A 5,922-nucleotide genomic window follows, 5' to 3' on the forward strand; every position below is an offset into this window, starting at 1 on the left:
AAAAGACTTAAAACAAGAGTGTGTGTGTGTGTGTATACACAAAAATACGTGGGGTTTGATAGAGCTAAGTAAGGGTTTGGGTGGGTGAGAGATACCCTCTTTTGACTCCTCTACATTAATGATTAATGTTCTCCCTTCTTTCTCGCCTCTCCCCCCCCCCCCCTTTTTTCTTTTAAGGTTTAGTGAAAAGGATCTGATTAAACTCTGAATTTTCATTCCTGATTTATTTAATCCAGTACATTCATTTGCATGCTATCCATGTGTCTGGGTTAACCTAACAATTGATTTATATGTGAAACTAAAGCCTTTTTAATGTGACTTTTTTTTTTTTTAATCCTATTTAATTAGCCATTGTGTAATGTCGTGTTAATTTCTAATTGCAGCCAATCAGATGATGATTCTGGGTCAGCATCAGCTTCTGGATCTGGTTCAAGCTCTGGAAGCAGTAGTGATGGAAGTAGCAGTCAATCATGTAGCAGTGGCTCCGAGTCTGGTTCAGAGTCAGGCAGTCAATCAGAATCAGAGTCTGACACATCTAGAGAGAAGAAACAAGTTCAAGCTAAACCACCACCAAAAGTTGATGGATCTGAGGTAAAACAAAACATGTAAATTAACCCTTTGTGGGGGGGGGAACCACTCTGTGCAGAGTAGTTTTTATTTAAACAAACAAAAACCCCATAATTTTTACTTAGAATTCTAACTTGATCGGTTTAGTGAATGCACATGGTTGGCTCTCATAACAAACATTGGGCTCTTAAATTCTCATCTCTGTAAATACCTACAGTTAGATAATTACCTAAATTTTATCACGCAGAAGCACCTATCAACTTATTGCATATTTTTGAAGACAAAGGCACACATAATGTTGTTATTTCTAAAATTTTTTTAAAGTTGTCTCTCTAATGCTTAGTTTCTTCATATCAATAAATGATTGTATGACAATTTCAGGCTTAGATGCAGCTTGTCTTCTGTATGGGGATAAAGTCTTCCAAATTTAGAAGAAAAGTGGTGTTTAGAAATCTCTTAAATGCAATGGATGAAAGTTACCTAAATTCTCCTGTTTCTCTGTGTAATATGGCCTTAATTTGGATGATATATATGAAAGGTAATAAAATATTTCCTACCGTAAGATTCAAAGGCTGTTAAGGATTCTTTTGGGGGGGGGGGGGGGTTGTTGTTGTTCGTGTTCATGCTTTTGATAGTGTGTCTCACAGTATCCTTCTGGACAAAATGTCCAGCACACAGCTGGACAAGTCCATAATATGATGGGTGAACAATTGGCCGATGGGTTGGGCTCAGAGAGTTGTAGTAAATGGGGTTACATCAGGCTGGCGGCCAGTCACCAGTGGAGTTCCCCAGGGCTCAATGTTAGGGCCAGTTCTCTTCAATGTTTTTATAAATGACCAAGATGGTGAAAGGTCTCGAGGGCAAGACTTATGAGGAGCAGCTGAGGTCACTTGTTCAGCTTGGAGAAGAGAAGGGAACAGGCACTGGACCAGGGAAGTGGTCACAGCACCAAGCCTGTCAGAGTTCAAGGAGTGTCTGGATGATGCTGTTAGTCATATGGTTTAGTTTTAGGTAGTCCTGTGAGGAGCAGAGAGTTGGACTTGATGATCCCTTCCAACTTGAGATATTCTATGATTCTATGTACTTCAGTATTCCCATAGGAAGCAAAAATATATCAGCTAAGTGGCCTGAAAGGACTTATCTAGATCAGTTTAAAAATTTACTTTAAAAAAAAAAAGTTATCTTAATAATACAGAGGCCTGCACAACTATTGTTATACTTACTGTAAAAATTGTGCTGGCAATTCTCATATAACATTCCTTTCTGCAGAAGTCTCACTACTTTAAAATGCTATCCAATATTATTAATGCATGTGGTATTTTATAGTGAGTTTTTTATTATTAATAAAATTGAGATCCGTGTTAATAGCGATGCTGCTCATCTTAAGAAAAGTAAGTATGTGGTAAACTTTAAAGTTTCACTAGGTTTAAATGACTCTTGTATCTGAATTCCAATTCAGTTTTGGAAGTCCAGTCCAACTATACTTGCTGTGCAGAGATCAGCAGTGCTCAAGAAGCAACAACAGCAGAAGGCAGCCTCATCAGACAGCAGTTCAGAAGAGGTGAATAACATATAAATTAGTAAATAAAATGTAAACATGCATGTCTCATTACCCCACATGTTAGAATAAAATTGTGTAGAGCCCAGTTCTGTTCTCTTAAGTGTGTGTGTATGTTTAAAAAGTCTTGGTTTAGTCTATAAAAGTAATGTTCAAATAACTGACATGTTTATAAGGAAACATGGGGGGGGAGAATTTAGTTGCATGTTTTCAGGTGAGTTGTGCCAAAATGATAGCAGTTGAGATAGATTGATATTTTTAGCTAGATATTCTGTGATGTATGGACAAAATTTTCAAGTCACGTAGTATTAACTTTCATTGTATTTCTGCCTTCTGAGTTCCATAAAGACAGTTAAAAATGCTAAAAGACTTTATATAGAAACAATAGTATAGTGAAAAAGGTAGCTGTTGCAGTTTTCAAAAGCACTATATGGAACAGAAAGCTAGATTTTTGCAACTTTTGTAACAGTTATAAAAGAATTCTTGTATTTTAAGAACCATGCTTCAATTTTAGAGATTTTTAAAACCTAAACCATAGGCTAAACAAAAATTGACTTTGTGCAGTAGGAATATCTTTTAAGGACACTAGTGACTGTGAATTAAAATTTATTTAAAAGCAGGCTTTCATATTTTCTTCATTATTAAAAAAAAAAGTAAGCATTGCGATCACAAGTCTTTAATCATTACTGTGGGTGGGGTTTTTTTGATGGTTTTTTGTTTTAGTCAGATTAAAACTAAAGGAAGGAGTTAATCATATATAGTTAAAATATTAATTTATAGCTGTTGCTAAGTACTCTTTTCCTGAAGACTCTTTTTTAGGATAAAAATGATCGAAATTTAACCTCTATGAGATTGGTTTTAGGGAAACAATTTTAAGAGGGTTCATCGATTTATTTATTATTTTTTTGTTTAGGAGTGGAGAGAAAAGAAACATACATGCTATTCTCAACATTTTCTTAGTGGTGTTTAAATGTGAGAGGATATGAAAGGTGAGAGAGCTCTCAAAGGGCAGGAGATTTTATTAGGCTTTTGATAGAACCTTCATCCTGATTTATTAACTTGCAGCAGTCTAAACCATGACTATATGTAGGCACAATGATTATATTTTAAGACAGAGTTTTTGTAGTGTTTTCTAGAGTTCTGCTGACGTGGTATACTGATAGATGGAGAAATATGAAATCAATAGCAATCCTGATCTCATTCAGTATCAGTGGGTACACTGAGGGGGATGAAGAGGATAAGACATGAAGAATATGATTTCAGTTTGAAAGTAGGAGCTGAATTATGTTTTTAATACTAAAAATACTTCATTCTTTTTGTGGAAATGAATTGTATATATTCTTTTCTTCATCTGCAGGATTCATCAAGCAGTGAAGACTCTGCAGATGACTCTTCCAGTGAAACCAAGAAGAAAAAACATAGAGAGTAAGATGTTTTTCATAAATAATATAATTTTTTGTTGTGGTGACATAATGCTTATAATTACCCAGGCTTCACTTCTCTGCACTTGAAATACATAATCTTGTGCTTCTCAGTTTTGATTAATGTTTTGGAATATTTAAAAATAAATACTCTCAAAGGAACATATGTATCGCTATTCATTTCTGAGCAAAAGAGTCTGTATTACCTACAGTGTTACTGAAAAATGTTCATCAGCACTTTTTATTTTTAAAGTAGTCTTATTTGTGGCATATTTTTGAGTTGAAGGTCCTCCCTGAATATTATTGAAGAAATAGGAAACTACTTAAGTAGGTTGTCTCAGATAAAATTTAAGTTGGAATCCTGTAGTTCATGCCAAATTTTTAAACATTTTAGAGGCAAAACCCCCCAAAATTATTACAGGTTTGACAGTAATAAGCTCTCTTGGCTAGTCAATAAAGCTAAGTTGAAATTGAGCTGATTTTAAGCTGTAGATAAAAAAGTTTGTGAAAAAGGTTATACCTTCTCATTGGTAGTGACCTGGGGGGGGGCTGGGGGTGTGTGTGTGTTTTTGTTTGTTTGTGTTTTGTTTGGGGTTTGGGGGGTTGGGTTTTTTTTATGAACAGTGTATAGAAATTGAATCATTCTCTCATTCCTCTTCTCCAGTTAATTGAATCATCTCAATATTCAGGGTTGCCAATATCATATCTTCAAGAAATGGGGGGGGGGGGGGCAAAAAAGCTTGCTATGCAAAATAGTACTTCTCTACTGATGAATTGTTATTCACAGTCTTCTGTTACTTAAGAATGATTACACCTAATAACATACTCTGTTACAGGAAAGATATTTAAGTTTAGAAACTAGTAGCCAAATAACCTCATATATCCAGTGCTTCAATTTTGATTTATACATATTTTGAACAAGTATGTTTGCAGTTGTTATCTGACATGCAGATCAGATTTCTATATATATAAATATCCTGGTTTCAGCTGGGATAGAGTTAACTGTCTTCCTAGTAGCTGGTACAGTGCTATGTTCTGAGTTCAGTATGTGAAGAATGTTGATAACACTGATGTTTTCAGTTGTTGCTAAGTAGTGTTTAGACTATAGTCAAGGATTTTTCAGCTTCTCATGCCCAGCCAGCAAGAAAGCTGGAGGGGCACAAGAAGTTGGCACAGGACACAGCCAGGGCAGCTGACCCAAAGTGGCCAACAGTGTATTCCATACCATGTGATGTCCCATCTAGTATAGGAACTGGGAAGTGGGGGCAGGGAATCGCCGCTCGGGGACTAGCTGGGTGTCGGTCGGCGGGTGGTGAGCAATTGCCCTGCGCATCATTTGTACATTCCAATCCTTTTCTTACTACTGTTGTCATTTTATTAGTGTTATCATTATCATTATTAGTTTCTTCTTTTCTGTTCTATTAAACCATTCTTATCTCAACCCACGAGTTTTACTTCTTTTTCCCGATTTTCTCCCCATCCCACTGGATGGGGGGAGTGAGTGAGCACGGCTGTGTGGTGCTTAGTTGCTGGCTGGGGTTAAACAACAACAATCCATTTTGGTGCCCAACATGGGGCACGAAGGGTTGAGATAATGACAAACCTAACCAGAGCTTGTTAAAACAAATTTGTTACAAGCATTCATTATATTGGTCTAATAGTCGCTGGTCACTATGTTGATGTATGTGTTCTTAGAGTTGTTGCTCTGGTTTTTAAAGTTCTGTTATGTATCACCTCGCTTGCTGTATGTAGTTCCTCTTCTGCTGCTTATCATCTGTAGGAGGTGGATTAAGGTTTTCACTTTGATGTATTGTATAACACTGGTTTATGGTATGATAAAGTCATTGGCTGTGGTATTAATCCGGTATTTGCACTCAGCATTGTCACCTTTATACTGCAGGATCCATCTGTGGGAAACTATTAATAATTATACCATTTACCTTTCCTCCTTGGAAAGCCAGTCTATGGGTGGGGTACCTTTCTTCCCCTCTCCTTTCTCCTTCAATCCAGTTACAATGGTGTTTGAGAATTTTGAAAAATTTGAATACTCCTGGAATGTTGGGACTAGCATGGTCCTAGTCCTACTGCTAGGAATTAGCATGCTTCTGAATGTGGTTCAGCTCTCATTTAAGGTTAAACAACTATTTAAGAAGATCACCCAGAGATGTGCCCCAAGGCTGGATAATTTTGAGTGGCAGGGTGTGTGGGGTAGTATGGGCAAGTACCTAGAAAAGTGGGCACCTCCAATGTTTTGGAAATTCACCCCTGAACAAGTGCAGGATCCAGAAGAACTAGTAAGATATTTGGAAAAGTTATGCTGTCACCCTGGCAGCTCCAGAGACATACAAATCACTGCAACGTGCTGGGGCCTGGCCC

General features: G+C 36.9%; 1 long non-coding RNA gene across 1 annotated transcript; it reads left to right on the forward strand.

The window, feature by feature from the left end:
* The first annotated feature begins 387 nt into the window (after positions 1-387).
* Positions 388-3,624, forward strand: LOC138683456 (uncharacterized). The gene is made up of 3 exons (XR_011322982.1): positions 388-591; positions 2,027-2,128; positions 3,483-3,624. It is a non-coding gene; the product is annotated as an uncharacterized lncRNA (long non-coding RNA).
* The last annotated feature ends 2,298 nt before the right edge of the window (positions 3,625-5,922 follow it).

The sequence above is a fragment of the Haliaeetus albicilla genome, chromosome W (genome assembly GCF_947461875.1).
Source record: "Haliaeetus albicilla chromosome W, bHalAlb1.1, whole genome shotgun sequence".
Taxonomy (NCBI): Eukaryota; Metazoa; Chordata; class Aves; order Accipitriformes; family Accipitridae; genus Haliaeetus; species Haliaeetus albicilla.